General features: G+C 39.6%; 1 protein-coding gene across 1 annotated transcript in view; it reads left to right on the plus strand.

The window, feature by feature from the left end:
- Window positions 1–209: 209 nt before the first annotated feature.
- Window positions 210–16,333, plus strand: part of LOC132819472 (filamin-A-interacting protein 1-like) — a 237,659-nt gene continuing 221,535 nt past the window's right edge. Inside the window, exon 1 of the mRNA XM_060830998.1 lies at window positions 210–523. The gene's annotated coding sequence lies outside the window, so the exon portion shown is untranslated. The remainder of the gene's footprint in view (window positions 524–16,333) is intronic.

Consider the following 16,333-nt stretch of genomic DNA (forward strand, 5'->3'; position numbering starts at 1 on the left):
TTTCCTCAGTATATGGCAGTTTGGCTGTAACTCCTCATAAGTCAGAACAGCTCAGCTGTTCTATAGCAAAGAGAACTGCTACAAAGTTTTCAGCTGTTGACAGGCTTGACTTGCTGAGAGCACGGGTTAAATATAACTCAGGGGAACTGATTGCTACATAGCCACTAGTGTCACAGTATCTGAGGGCTGTATCAGCACCGACAGAGGAAACACAGCAGTGAGACATTAAACAGGAGAGCAACAGACTTATTTTCCAAACACTAACAGTTTCTAATCGGGAGCCTGTGTGGACTTTTTATGCTGGCCAGCCTGTCTAAAAGAAGAAACATACTCTCATCCTGTTTTCCACTATTTCCTGCATGATCTCAGCAGATGGTGGGTAGAGAGCATAAAGGAACTCATCTTCATCTGTTCTATACTGTAGCAATGTTTGCCTGATCTATACTTACCCAAAGATTGTGGAACAATCTCTAATCACTGAACCTGTGCTCGATTAGATCTGTTCTGTGTCTGATAACATCAGGTAAGAGAAGTTTCTTGTTATCTTTTCCTTCTAAGTTATCAAAATGAAATGAAAAGTAAAATAAAAGCACAGATTCTACCATTAACAGCTTCTATTGTTTACAGATAGTGAAACATACATTGTCCATTTATCTTAAGTAGTGAAGTATATCCTTTAAACTGTGAAAAGGTTGATACAGTACTTTCCTTTTGAAACTGGAGGTATGAACAGGAATGGCCAATCTTTTTCTAATAGTGTTCTAATTGTATTATATATATTATAATATAGCACACATAAACTAGATCAAAGTAGCCTCAATCAACATTAGATTCCAGAATTTGTTTTGTAACAACACAACAAAAAATGTTAATAAAATTGTGAACTCTTATTCTGCTCTTCCTCACTGTCTTCTCAATACAATAACATAAGATTTTGAGTATTGGACTGGGACTTCTTTAAAAAATGTAATGGCAATGTTGTGTATTTCAGTCAAATGGTTCATATCTTTAAAGAAGCCAATAATGAAAATTTAGCTATTGGAAATCTTTGCAATTTACTTCATTGTAATTTGGATATTTCATGGGTCATGATCGACAGCACTGTAGCTCAAGCAACTACCATCTGTTTAATGTTTTGTTCTGCTTTGCTGTGAATATCCAAGACAGACATAATGGATGTGATTGGTTATACAGACCACATAGATCCTTTTTACACTCACAGTCTTAGCCAACTCTTTTTTATGTAAAGGCCTGTTACGGAGCAATAGAAATACTAGCACGAGCAGATGCAACTTCAGTCATTGGCCTATTCCTTGAGACAGTAAAGAAGTCTGTTACTTTCAAATAAGAGTCATGTAAATTATGTCTGGAATCAAATCCACAAATGTACTATGTATAGATGTCATAATGCAAAATTTTGAGTCAGTTCATCATTTCTAAGATCCTTTTATGAGGCTGTGAATTTTCCGTTATTCTGAAACAATCAAGAGTACAGTATTCCCATGATTTATTTTTTTCCCTTTGGAATGATTCATTTTATTGGTGTTGTTGACTGCCATTTTAACACCATTGTGTCATTGTTGCAGATTCTTCAGCAGTTATTTGGCAGTAACTAGCCTTCATTTACCAGAAGGAATGTCTTACAAATGTTAACCATTTGAAAACCATATTGAAATTTTTATATGTTAGGAATTAAAGCAAATAATTTTTTAAAAAATCTTTCAATTGGCTAAATAAAATGAAAAGTTGTTGTTTTGGAAGTATGAGTTGGTTATCTGAATTCCAAAGAAAATCAATTATGTATATATTTTACTGTGAAGACCATGGGTACATTTTGAAAGCTTTGTCATTGAAAGAAAGATTAATTCTGAGAAGTAAAAAATTATTAGCTATGGTGACATCACTTCAAGTGGCATAGAAGTATAAACTCTAGAGAATGTAATTTGTAGAAAATCTACAGGACACTAACTTCAGTATGACATTAAGCCATTTAGAAGTTCATGTTCTTCATCCTACAAAGATGGAAACAAAAACAGAAATTGCTTGAAAAGCTCAGCTAGTCTGGCAACATCTGTAGGAAGAAATCAGAGTTAAGAAAGATCCAGTTATCCTTCCTCAGGATCTGAAACGTTAACTCTGATTTCTCTCCGTAGATGCTGCCAGACCTGCTAAGCCTTTCGAGCAATTTCTGTTTTTGTTTCTGTTTCCCGCATTCGCTGTTCTCTCAGTTTTGCAAAGATGGAAGGTGGTTTCTATTTTAGAATGCGTGACAGGCTTTATACTATGCTAGAAAATACAAACTAACTTATAGGTAAGGACTTAAAATCATGTGATACTTATTTGCTGAATTTCCACTATTTAACCCACATATCAGTAAGATATTTTTTAAAAATACAAAAATTCTTTCAATATCCATTAATTCAATCTTTGGTTGACTACGTTCCAACCATCTGATCCCGGTTAGTGCCAATAAATGTTAGTGACGTGCTAATTACTTACTTACATTCTGGAATACATAGATCTTTCCATGTGCTAAATTTGCATGGTGCTTGGAACTGCCAGAAACATATGGAAGTGACTGAACATAACACAATTTCATTAAAGGTATTCACAACAAATAGAAACTCTGAATGAGTATTGAGACTGCCTCAGTACAGAGCGAGGTAAAAGCTAACCCTATTCAGCCTTCATAGAGTTTCCTGTTTACCAGCAGATGTGTCCACACCAGTTGATCTTTACTCAGATTGCATTGTAAAGTTATAAATAACAACAAGCAACATCCATGGCCTCAGTTCTTTAACATTGACATCCTACGTCTTTTGGAAATGAAACCCATTAGTAGTTGCATTACCATGAATGGGATTGGAATGATCTGGTACATTATCTTAATGGCACTGACCCCTATAAAAAAAGTTATTTGGCTTCAGAAGTATGTCTCTCTAAAACCTGTGTGTTGGTTTGTTCTGGCAAAGAGGTTAAGTCAACAAGTGAAGTGAAACTAAAGAGTGGTTGAAATGTACATCTGTGTGAGCCATCAAGTAGGATCTGTGCCACACACAAGGGGGGACACAGTAGCATTGAGTGAATCATCTTGTATTTTAGTAATATTTTGTTGTGGATGAAGAAGCAAAATAGTTCGGCATGAGATGAGAAGTGAAGCCATTGCAATCTTTGCTCAGGAAAAGTCTGGAACTTCTCATCATTTTGCAGAGGAATTTCACTTTTTTTTTGTTTCCTATCAGTAACCAAACTTTAAACAGATTGCATTTAGAGCCTTCCTTTTTTTTCGAAAAAAAGAATAGTCTTGCTTGCAGAGAGGCTTTATCTTAGAGTTGTAATTTATTGGACAACAGGACTAGTTTGTGGAACATGAGAAATTAAATTGCACAGTACAAAAGGACAAAACTTTTTTTATATTTGTATATAGATGTAATGCACTTTTACAATCCATGCTTATGTACAAAAACTGTTTCCAATAGTAATTTTGGGGACTTATAAAGAAAATCAATCAATGCTAGTATAGTTTGTGTTCAGGTTCATTTATTGACAACAGTTCTGCTGGAAATTCAACACTCTTGCAATTTTGAGACAAAAGGGGTGACCTTCACTTCTATCCCAGAATGATGGTTCATCTTAAAGAAATGTTGACATTTTGGTGGCCATATTGTTTTGCAAACATGTTGTATCTTTCCCCATGATTTTCTTTGTCAATTACTTCCCTCTATTCTCAGAACTGTGAGATGCATTGCCTCCTCTTAGTTCACAACAATTGACACACTTGTCAAAAACCTGAAATCATATGGGAGCAACTTGAATTCCTGCTCTCAACAACAGGACATCTACCTAGCTCTGCCATCTAGGCTGGCACATGATGTACCTTCACTTCTGCCATTTTTGAGAACATTGACAGCAAAAAATGTTATTTGATATTGTTTCCAAACCAGTTTGTAGGTCCTCTTCTGAATTTGGAGCTAAGACAGTTTACTGGCTACTGCAAAAACTCACTCCCCAGATAACTACAGAAAATGTGTACTAGACACTTGATGTTTATACAAGGAAGATGTAGGAAAACATCATTTGGAAAACATTCAATTCTTTATGTTCCTTCCTTTGATGAACAAACAAAGGCAATCACCGTTCTCCTGACCTGCCTCGCCAGTCTTGGGATAGACCTGTTGAAGCACAATGAGCAATATGTGGTGTCAGAATTCATCTGGCTTTAAAGACATTCACCTGATGAAGGAGCAGTGTTCTGGAAGCTAGTGCTTCCAAATAAACCTGTTGAACTATAATCTGGTGTTGTGTGATTTTTAACTTAGAAAAATTGCACCTTCTTCCAAGTTTAATTTAGTCCAGTCATCCCATCAATCAGGATAATCTTGATACTAATGTTTGGGGGAAAAAAATACTTATACTGACTTGTAAACTTTTTTTTCAAAACAAACAAAAGTAGAGATTGCTGAAAATGCTCAACAGGCCTGGCAGCATCTGTGGACAGAAATCAGGGTTAACGTTTTTTGTCAAGTGACCCTTCTTCAAAACTTTTAGTAATGAGATTATTGCACAATATCCAAGGGATTTGTTGGTGTTTAATACTAATTTGTTATTGAGTTTTGGATTTCTGAACATAATGAAGAGTAATGCAGTTGTTGCCCTGTGTTACTGAAGGCCCTATATTGACATCACAAAAAAAAATGTGTGGGAGATGGAGGTTGGTTATCACATTCGGAAAGCATGAATGCACCTTTCAGTCAGTTAATGATACATATCCCATCCAGGTCTGAAAAACCTGTAAGAATATAAATAAGGGACCAATTATTTCTTTAGCCAGCAAGTGTTTGAAATGTGGATCACGCTAACACATAGTGAGATTTGTATGGAAAATAATGATCAACAGATTAGATGGACCCAGCATCCTTTTCTGGGTGATAATTTCACATTTAGATTAGATTACTTACAGTATGGAAACAGGCCCTTCAGCCCAACAAGTCCACACCGACCCACCAAAGCGCAACCCACCCAGACCCATCCCCCTACATTTACCCCTTCACCGAACCCTACGGGCAATCTAGCATGGCCAATTCACCTAACCTGCACATTTTTGGACAGTGGGAGGAAACTGGAGCACCCAGAGGAAACCCACACAGACACAGGGAGAATGTGCAAACTCCACACAGTCAGTCGCCTGAGGCGGGAATTGAACCCAGGTCTCTGGCGCTGTGAGGCAGCAGTGCTAACCACTGTTTCTCTTCATCATGCTTGTTGTGTGCGGTGATTAGGAACCAATTTATGAACGATCACTTTGGTTCTAGGGAAGAGGATTGAGATGAACATGTGAAGATAATGAGTGAAGTAGGAAACAGTAAGTGGCTTCATGTATCTGGAGTCAGTGCCAGCAGAAGATGGAAATATGGGAATGGAAATTAAGTAAAAGATTAGCTTGATTTAGAATAATTGGAGGGTGTAAGGTAATGGCTTTGAAAGGGTTAAGTTTGGAGACCTCATTAGTCCACACCTAATCTGATGATGTCACACATTTTGTCTCATTCAATGTCACAATGTCATTAGATGCATCCTTGCCAGTTCCTGATAGACTGAGTAATGATGGCCTACTAGTCAATGTAACTTGCACCTAACATGTATGCAATTAACCGTATAATGTTGTTAAGACAAGTACCTCTTCTGTTAAGACTTACTAATGGTTGATCTGCTAATGTTTTGTTTAAAAGAGTCTAAAGGAAGATTGGTGGTAGTACTCTAAACCATTACCTGGTAGTGGTTATTTCTGCAAACATTTGACTGAGTGTTATGTTTCAAGGGTGTTCAGCAAAGATTGCAGAAGCATTGACGGAAGTAGCTCTGAGGAACTTGAAATGATATGGTCAGCTAGTGCAGAGGGAGAGAGGAAGAGAAATAGGTAACTGACAAGAGAAGTTGGAGAAGGATGATCAACCAATATTGTGGTGATCCCAAGTGAAATCGGAGAAGCTGACGGGAGAACAGTAATACAAAGAATGCAAGTTTTATCCGGCAACAGTGGGTTGGAGGAGGAGTTAACTGCTATCAATGAGAATGGGACTTACAGAAACAGAGGGGAGTGGCTATGGCTAACACCATCGTGTCACCCCATGTGCATTGACAGACCCAAGGACACGATATCACAGTTAACGTAATGATTGCCAGTTTAGTACTGTGTTTATGAATGCTGAAACTATGTTTCAAATTGCCAGGAACCATTAGGTCATATTTTTAAATAATGTTCTGATATGTTTTGACAATGCAGTGAAATGCTTTGCAGAGTCCTGTGTAACTGCCAAGCTTCCTAATTTGTTCCGAAGTTTCTAGAGCATGTACTGTAGTCCCACATTACACTCGTAAGGCCAAATATGTCAAAGTTTTTGTCGTTATCACAGTTGTCAGCCCTACTGCTGCATTTAAGAGGTACTGAATTTCTGGGAGCTACACTACAGAGTGGGAAAGAGGAATTTTTAAAAAAACAAATGATGTGAGATTAAAGCATCACTTCAGTACATGCTCCATGATGCATAACATTGGGAGCTGAAGAAATATTAGAATAGATTCCCTACAGTATTGAAACAGGCCCTTTGGCCCAACAAGTCCACAGCAACCCTCCAAATAGTAGCCCACCCAGACCCATTCCCCTACATTTACCCCAACTAACACTATGGGCAATTTAACATGGCCAATCCACCCTAACCAGCACATCTTTGAATTATGGGAGGAAACCCACACAGACACAGGGAGAATGTGAAACTCCACACAGATAGTCACCCAGTGCAGGCATTGAACCAGGGTCCCTGGTGCTGTGAAGCAGCAGTGCTAACCACTGAGCCACAATGTCACCCCAAAATTAGGAATGTCCTTTCACAATGAAGATATTCACACAGTTTCAGTGATTGTGAGCAATACCAAACCAAGGTATTTCATTGTTAGATTTTATAATTCAGTTTATTTTTTATGTGTGGAGCCCAGTTATATAAAACAAAACAGAGTTTAGGTTGGCTAACCCCTGAAAACAGGGATGAGGAGAGCAATATGGCTGAGTGTGCAGTTAGACAATGGTGGTGTTGACATCAAATTAACATTAAATATTGATTTAAATAATAATCTCACTGGTCTGCATTCTGCTGGTGATCACTAGATATGTGCACACAAACTTATTTACCAAGAAAACAACTTGCAAACTTTTAAACATGTGTTCTTTCTGGTCATGGGGACATCACTGGCAAGGCTGACGTTCCGTGCCTCTCTAATTGTATTTGAACCAAATTGTTTGTTTGGCTATGTCAGACAGCAGTTAAGAGTCATCCATATTATTGTAGGTCTGGAATTACATGTCAGCCAGACCATGAAAGTATGGCAGATTTCCTTTCCAGAAAGGACATTATTGAACTCAGGGGGATTTATGACAATGAATGGTCACCATTACTGAGGATCCAGATTTTGGAATTAGATTTAAAGTTTGTGGGGATATGAACATTATGGGAATATGAACATTGGTTGGATATGAACCATGTCCCCAGGACACTGGATTAGTAGTCTAGAAGTATCATCACCACACCATTATTAACACCACTTCACATCCCAAGTGCACGTCTACATCTTGAACACAATTTATGAGTATTAGCTGGCCATGTAGCATACAAAAAGTCCAAACTAACCTCCAACAAAGTAATTGACTCCTAGATCAGTTGTGTCTAATGGCACTGATTGTTCCTTGTACTTAACTACTGTAATTCTTGTTTGAAACATATCTCCCAAATCTGTGGCCATTCACTATCTGAAGGAATAAAAGCAAAAGATTCCCAGGGAAACACATTGGGTGAACAAAATATCAATGTTCCTTCAGCATTGTCAGGTCAAGGTCCTTGAACTTGTTCCTGAACAGCATTGTTCCACCACCTCCAAACAGACCCCACCACCAGGGATATATTTCCCTCCCCTCCCCTATCAGCATTCCGGAAAGACCACTCCCTCCGCGGCTCCCTTGTCAAGTCCACACCCCCCACCACCCCAACCTCCACTCCCGGCACCTTCCCCTGCAACCGCAAGAAATGCAAAATTTGCGCCCACACCTCCCCCCTCACTTCCCTTCAAGGCCCCAAGGGATCCTTCCATATCCATCACAAATTCACCTGCACCTCCACATTCATCATTTACTGCATCCGCTGCACCCGATGTGGCTTCCTCTACATTGGGGAGCTCGACCGCCTACTTGCGGAATGTTTCAGAGAACACCTCTGGGACACCCGCACCAACCAACCCAACTGCCCCGTGGCTGAACACTTTAACTCCCCCTCCCACTCCGCCAAGGACATGCAGGTCCTTGGCCTCCTCCATCGCCAGGCCATGGCAACATGACGCCTGGAGGAAGAGCGCCTCATCTTCTGCCTAGGAACCCTCCAACCACAAGGGATGAACTCAGATTTCTCCAGTTTCCTCATGTCCCCTCCCCCCACCTTGTCTCTGTCCCAACCCTCGAACTCAGCACCACCTTCCTAACCTGCAATCTTTTTCCTGACCTCTCCACCCCCACCTCCATTCGGCCTATCACCCTCACCTTAACCTCCTTCCACCTATCGCATTCCCAACGCCCCTCCCCCAAAGTCCCTCCTCCCTACCTTTTATCTTAGCCTGCTTGGTACACCTTCCTCATTCCTGAAGAAGGGCTTATGCCTGAAACGCCGATTCTCGTGCTCCTTGGATGCTGCCTGACCTGCTGCGGTTTTCTAGCAACACATTTTTCAGCTCTGATCTCCAGCATCTGCAGTCCTCACTTTCTCCTGAACAGCATTATGAGAATACCTTCATAATTTGACCACAGTAGATCAATCAGAAGGTTAACCTTCTCAGACAACTACATTTAAGCAATAATTGCTGCCTCATCAGTCATTCCATAATCTGAGAATGATTTTTTAAAAAATAAAATGCAAAGGTAGAGTCACAGTGGGACCAGAACCCCAATGGACGACAATCACGAGAAGGAAAACTGACTAATTATCATAACTAACACACAAAGGCAATTCCAGCTTTCTGTCCACCACTCTTATTGAGATCATCCAGCCTCTGGAAATACTTCTGGTTGTACAGTCCAGTTCTTCACATATTAAACTCATTAAGCAATGAGCAGAATTAAAGCGATTGATAAATGTGAGCCAATGGTCTCTAGATGGTTCTTCAGAAGCCTTATCAAAGTTCATTTTTCAGCTTCATTGTGATGAGATGTGTTTGCCCCACAATACAAATTCATGGGAGGCACAGGAGCTCAATGATTAACAATATGGTGTCGCAGTGCCTGGTTCTTAGATTTGATTGTACTCTTGGGTGAATGTCTGTGTGGAGTTTGCACATTTTCTCTGTTTCTGCATGGGTTTCCTCTGGGTGTTCCAGTTTCCTCCTACAGTCCAAAGCTGTACAAGTTAAGTGGATTGGGCCATGCTAAATTGGCCACAATGTCCAGGTGTATGCAGAATTGATGTTTCAGGCATAAGCCCTTCATTCCTGATGAAGGGCTTATGCTCGAAACATCGATTGCCCTGCTCCTCAGATGCTGCCTGACCTGCTGTGCTTTTCTAGCACCACACGCTCCATTCTAATCTCCAGCATCTGCAGTCCTCACTTTCTCCAGGTATATGCAGGTTAGGTGGATTAGCCATGGGAAATGCAGAGTTATCGGCTGAGGGTAATGGGGAATGAATCTGAGTGGGATGCTCTTTGGAAGTTCAGTGTGGATTCAATGGACTGAATAGCCTGCTTCCACGCAGTTGGGATTTCACCAGCGCTGAAGAAAGATTCGATTAAATCACGTGGTCTCAAGATGTGATTTAGTTGTCAGTTTAAACAGTAAGGTTACAGATTTTCATTCTCCATGTTCTGATTTATGATAATTTTTCAATTTTAGGGACATGTTGACTCAATCTTTGAGTTTTCGGACAAAGAGTCACAGTTTTAGTATCAGAGTAACACTGCTATTTCCACTATCTGCAGATATTAACACAAAATAATTAAGAAACCGCACCTTAGGAGCAGTAAGGAAAGGAAGACTGCATTCACCAAGCACTTTTCATCGCTCCTAGACATCTCAAAGTGCTTTGCAACCACTGATGTGATCACTGTTGTAATGTAGGAATTGCAGCAATCAATATGTGTGCAATGATCTTCCACATGTCATCATTATTGACAGTCCCTCGCAGACAAGGATGAATCTTCCACTCCTAGGTTGATTCTGCAGAGATTGATGTGGCTACCACAGACTCTGTTACGCTAGGAGCAGATGGTGGTCACAGGAAGGGTGGCTGGGGAATGGTGTGGCAGGACGGTCCTTTCATTGTTTTCACCTGGCTTCCTTTTTTTCCAAATGCCAAGTTTTGAGGTGCTTGATGCCTTTCCAGTTGCTCCTCCTCCACTTTGGATGCTCTTGGGTCAGTGATTCCCAGGTGGGAATGCTGCACTTTGCCCGTGAGGCCTGGAGAGTATCACTGAAATTCTTCCTCTGTCCAACGAGCTTCCACATATAGCAATCTGATAGTGACTACATAATCTGCTTTCATGATCTATATCAATCGACTGAGGGATACCCCTACTGATCTTCTTATGAGTAGTGTCACCCAAGAAGGCAGATAGGGCTACCAATTAATTTTTATAATTCACAAGACAATATCTTCAATGATGCAGCAGTCCATTCAGACTGCACTGCACTGGTGTGGTTGATCAAACCCTAGAATGGGACATGAACTCAAAATTTGTGACACAGTGTGAGAGTGTTGTCAACTCAGCCAAGGCTGACAACTTAATCAGAGGATTGTCAGTCAAATTGAACACCATGCGCTTGCCTGATATTCAATCATACTGACTTTCATCCAAGAGCATATCGAACTGACTTGATTTTAATTTTATTGTCACGTGTGCTCAAGTATAAAAGTACAGGAGTACAGTGAAACGTGTATAATGTCACCACACAAGGCACCACCTTAGTACATACCTAGGTACAGAATCTTAAGAACAAAGTAGAAAGAAAGAACAAAGTTAAAAGTTAAACATTGCATTAATCACAGTGTAGAGTAAAACATATGAAGTAAGGTTAAAAGTTACACATTGCAGACCGGACATGTAACAGGCATCCATTCTATGTGATGGAGTCCTTTCTTTGTTACCACGTGAAATCATTTCTATTCTGTTGTAAACAATGTGAAACTTATTAGAACTTCCCATTGGATTGGCTTGTTGCTAATGTACTATTTGTTACATGATGGAAGCCGATTACTTGCATGTTCAGCAAGCTTAAAAATAAAAGCTCCTGCAAACTGTAACAAGGTAACAGTTGCTAGCAACTTTAAATGAAAACATTGGCCAGTGTTATGTGGATGCCTGCGGCCTAATACACAGAGTCCCTGTGACAGAAAGCTGCAGCTGCTGTCCCTCCTATAGTTCAACTGACAGCTCCAGCTGCCAGGCTTTTTATTGGTCTCCTTTGAGACTAGCTTCATGTGAAAATTACACTTTGAAAAACTCTAGTTGGAATTACTTCCAACCTGTCTTTCCAATAGCTTTATTTCCATTGTGGACTGCTTCAGATAAATGGCGCATTAAAAAAAAGTATTTATTATTTGTTTATTTAGCAAATACACATCCCCAGAGCCAAATGAAAGCTTCTTCCTTTGTTAAGTTTAATATGCTTGGTCTGAAATTTAGTCTGTCGACAGGGACATGCCTCAGTATGATGCAGCATTGTCTTCCACAAGTCCATAAGGCGTTTATACTGCAGTTCCAGTTGCGGAGGTTGATTACTAATTTCAAACCTTGTTCCTTGCTGGAGTCCAGTTCCCAGATTTCTTACACTCTGCCATTCATCATATTACTGTAACTTGATGATGGATATCACAGGCTTTTTGAATGTCACCGATTTCATTGCTAAGTGGAATTCTGTCCCATCCATCTACCATTTGTACAATTTTCTATCCGGTTTCACTGCACAGGGATCAGGCATGTAAAATTTCCCTACCCTGCCCCCGGGGTATTTGGGTTAGCTCCCATTTACACTCCAAAGCTGTCTTCATATTATTAAGAATAGAATTTATCTGAAAAGTCGCTGTATGCTCAGCACTGCACACCTGACTTTTTATTTTAAATTGAGGTAATACATGAAGGTTTATAGATGTGATTCATATACTCAATGTGAATTATATTGCAAATTTATCTCTTCCTTTACATCAGCGTGTGTGATACTCAAACTGTAGAAAATCGTTCAATTAATAAGAAAGTACAATTAATTATTCTGTCATTGAGTACATTATTCAAACAGACCTGGCAGTAGTTCTAGCTTTTCCTTTATTCTTTGGGGAGTATTTTACCTTTTCCACCACTCTCCCTCAACATATACCAGTCAAGTCAATATGAAACAAAATCATTCAAACAGTACAAAGTTTATGTCTAACTATTAGATTAATTAAAATACCCTGCAAATGTGTTCATTTTAACGAAATATCCTTGCCTAGAAGTACACTCCAGTTGTGGAGTGGCCATTCAAATGTCAACTTGGAGGCATTTGTTGCTAATTCACATAAATATGCTTTTCAATAAAGTCTACAAACATGTTGGAAGGTTCTCAGTGGCCAAGCACAATATTGGAGATACCAGTTAATCATTCATAAGTCAGGCAAATACCACCCCATATTGCCAGATGGTTTCATTTTTGGCTCTTACACCAAAGATGGCAGAAAGGTGGGAAATCAAGCTATCAAGTGTCATAGATGAGTATTGAATGATTGCCAGTGGCCCTTGAACTGCACTATGGAAGTCAATGAACTGAATTATAGAGCAATAAAAGGTAAGTGAAAGTAATGCAGTGGACAATTAGAACAATCCAAGAACAGAGGGCAATGTTCAAAATATTGGAAATACGCTGAGTCAATTGGAATTCTCAGTTGTCCAATCCCTGGAGTGTGCTTGGGTTCAAACTACCACATTCCAATTTCACAGCTGAGACTACATGTTTAGATCATAGTTCAGAGTGGAACATGCAGCATACCTTGCAATAGGGGCACAATATAGAGAAGCAATGGCTCAAATTTAGAAATAGACGATTGCACTTGTTCAGTAGAGATGGATGCAATTCTTTCTCACCAATGGAGACAAAGGATAGAATAAATTCTTGGCAGAAGATTCATAATCAGAAGACTTCATTTCAAACCTATTTCACCCACTTTGAAATTCAGTTAACTAGGCTTCATTTTCCTTTAACAGTGATGTAGGATGAATTCACTTTGACTGTAGAAGTACATCCTTGAAATATTTGAGAAATTGCTGCTGAATACCTTCAATCTCAGGACGACAGCAATATGAAACTAACTTGTTATTAAATTGCAGTTCCCAGTCCAATAGAAACTAAAGCGGTATTCTCTTCTCGTAAAAGACCGTGTGTAGTCTTGACACATTGATTGTGCAAGTAAAATGTTATAGAAGGACTGAATTTCCCCAGAGCTACAGGGTTTTTACCACCTTTCTGTCCTGCAAATGGCAGTGAAATGGAAGAAACTTGAAAAAGATTCCAGACAAAAGTCTCCGCAAAACTTTTTCAAAACTACTGTCGAACTGCAGCCTAAGGTTCATTTTACTCCTGAAAATTGAAGGAAATTCAGTCACAAGTGACCTACACTAGTTCTTATACTTTACCAGATATTCCTGGATATTTAAACCAGTTCCATAAAATCTTTGCCAAGATCCTTTGCTGTTCTTAATGTAGCCTACTCTGATGAGCATATACAGCTCAAACTAATGTAGCCTACTCTGATGAGCATATACAGCTCAAACTAATGTCTTCAATTTATGACATTTTGAAGGAAATATAAATTTATGACTAAATTTTAAATGAAGCATAACCCATAATTCTGGTGTTTATGATGCTTAAAAACTATTCTACATTTCTTCTTAATTAAACAAAATATTAACATCTTTTTTACTACAACTTCATGGCATCAGAAAGGTTCATACTAAAAATTGCAAATCTTCCTGATTGCATTTCCATAAACATGCTCAGCTTAAAATGTGTAAAAGGTTGACTGATGGCTTCAGACATTAATGTTCATGTATGAAGGGAGACATAGAAAAGGAATGTGTGATAGATGTGGTACTTTGCCTGTGGTTTTACTGTTTCCAATGATTTCCACATCTTCTAATGTTTGCAAATGAAGTTCTCAAATATTTCTATGAAAATCTGGCAGATGGAAAGAAATGTCTAGATGATCATTCTCCCTTTTCACATTTCAAAAAAAAGTCTTTATCAGTCCAACTGTTCATAATTACTAAAGCACAAGTCCTATTCCCTGGCCCCATAGTTCTATGCAGGCAACATTTCAAAGCCCTCACTCCAGGTTATTTTTAAAATTCCACTTGGCATTTAGTAACTCCCCTTTTGCTTACAAATGACAGATGACACAATTCCGCTGGGAGAACAGGTCTCCCATAATGATCGCAAAGGTACAACTTACAGTTTTTTTCAAATCACAAAAATTTTGACTTTCTCCAAAATTAATTTGACCCTGAAGGGATCTTAACTTTTAAGCCTGGCTATGCTACAGGCATTCCATTGGCTAAATAGCCAAGATTATCTAGGTATGTTTGTTGGTGGCAGCAACCCCTGGTGAAATTCCCAACTAATGAAAGCTGTAACTCAATCCACACATATGCGTCCCCTGGCTGGTATGCTAGATATCAGCTTTAGCAACAGGAGACTGTTGATCTATCCTGTACTAAAATCGCATCTTATTTTTGTCATGTACCATTGCATGTTAGTTCCAAGTTATAAATTTGTGTTGCTTGTTTTAATTGATTCGTGCATTCTGTTGTTGTTACATAATTACCATTATTATTTCTGCTTGATTGTATCTAACATCTATCCAAACAATCTGTTGATTAAGAAAGGAACAGGCTGTGAAGAACTCTGAGATTGCCTGGTATGCTTCTTAATCTTGAGTGATTAACTCTGCTATTCACAGTGGGATGCAGTCGTGCAGGATTACATTGCATACTTTATGAATAGAGATACACCCCACTCCCATTTCCCCCCTTATTTTAGCTCCCTTCTTATCAAATGTCATTCTATCTGATATGATGTGCACTCATATCAGAACATCACTCTCTTCAAAGTTACACAACTGACGTCTGCCAGGCAGTTCATCCTTTCCCTTTGGCAATTACAAACCTTTACTCTCTACCTCCTCCTGGTAACTTGATTGTGATAAGGGTTTCACAATCTGGATGGCCGATTGATACAATTAAGGCCCCCGAGGCATTTTATCTCATCAGGAGGGATGGCCATTGTATAGAAAGACTACCAGAAAAACCCTTGCCAGCCTCCCAGTTGCATCTGTCTGTTATGGCTGGTCTAACATCCTTTGGGAGATATGGGTCCCCAACAGCAACAGCCCCAACAGCCCCATGGCTTCTGCACTATCACAGTATGGCAACATGTCCCCAGTCACTTGGACCTGTCTGCCTTTCCCCAGGATCAAACTTAACTGCTCTTTGAGGGCACCTCACTATTGAAGCATTCCAACCTTTGTTTGGCAACGCCCTAGTGGTGACACTGCCAAGGCTGCCCACCCTCTGAGTACTGCTGGGTGGGCCACCAGCCTCCATTGCAAATTTATTCCAGTGCTAAAAATGTGTTGCTGGAAAAGCGCAGCAGGTCAGGCAGCATCCAAAGAGCAGGAGAATCGACGTTTCGGGCATGAGCCTGAAGAAGGGCTCATGCCCGAAACGTCGATTCTCCTGCTCTTTGATTGCTGCCTGACCTGCTGTGCTTTTCCAGCAACACATTTTCAGCTCTGATTTCCAGCATCTGCAGTCCTCAATTATTCCAGTGCTAGCCTCCTAGTTGGTTGTTACAAGTAAAATGCCATCCCAGGGACAGAATTCCATTATTGGAACATATTATCTTTCAATAAAATTCAGCCTTTGTTCTCTACTGCAGATTTATTTCATGAACCTAATTTAAATTCCCTACTGCTTTGGCAGAATGAGCTCATGATTCCATATCATGGCCTGATTTTAACAGTGTTAAAACCAGCCCCATGAATTATTCCAGGTCTCTGATTACTGCATCAGTAACGCAGCCATGGTGCTACATTATGTCTTGGATCTAGCCTAAAAGATGACTATGCATTAATAATTAAGAGCTAAACAGCCATCTTCAAAGTTGTCCTCACAAAGAAGATTATTCTATCAGTGAAACATTTAGAAATGGACTGCCCTACTATCCTTGATTGATTTGTATAAAATATTCATGAAAATCAACTGACAAGTGCACCTGTGA

The sequence above is a fragment of the Hemiscyllium ocellatum genome, chromosome 10 (genome assembly GCF_020745735.1).
Source record: "Hemiscyllium ocellatum isolate sHemOce1 chromosome 10, sHemOce1.pat.X.cur, whole genome shotgun sequence".
NCBI lineage: Eukaryota > Metazoa > Chordata > Chondrichthyes > Orectolobiformes > Hemiscylliidae > Hemiscyllium > Hemiscyllium ocellatum.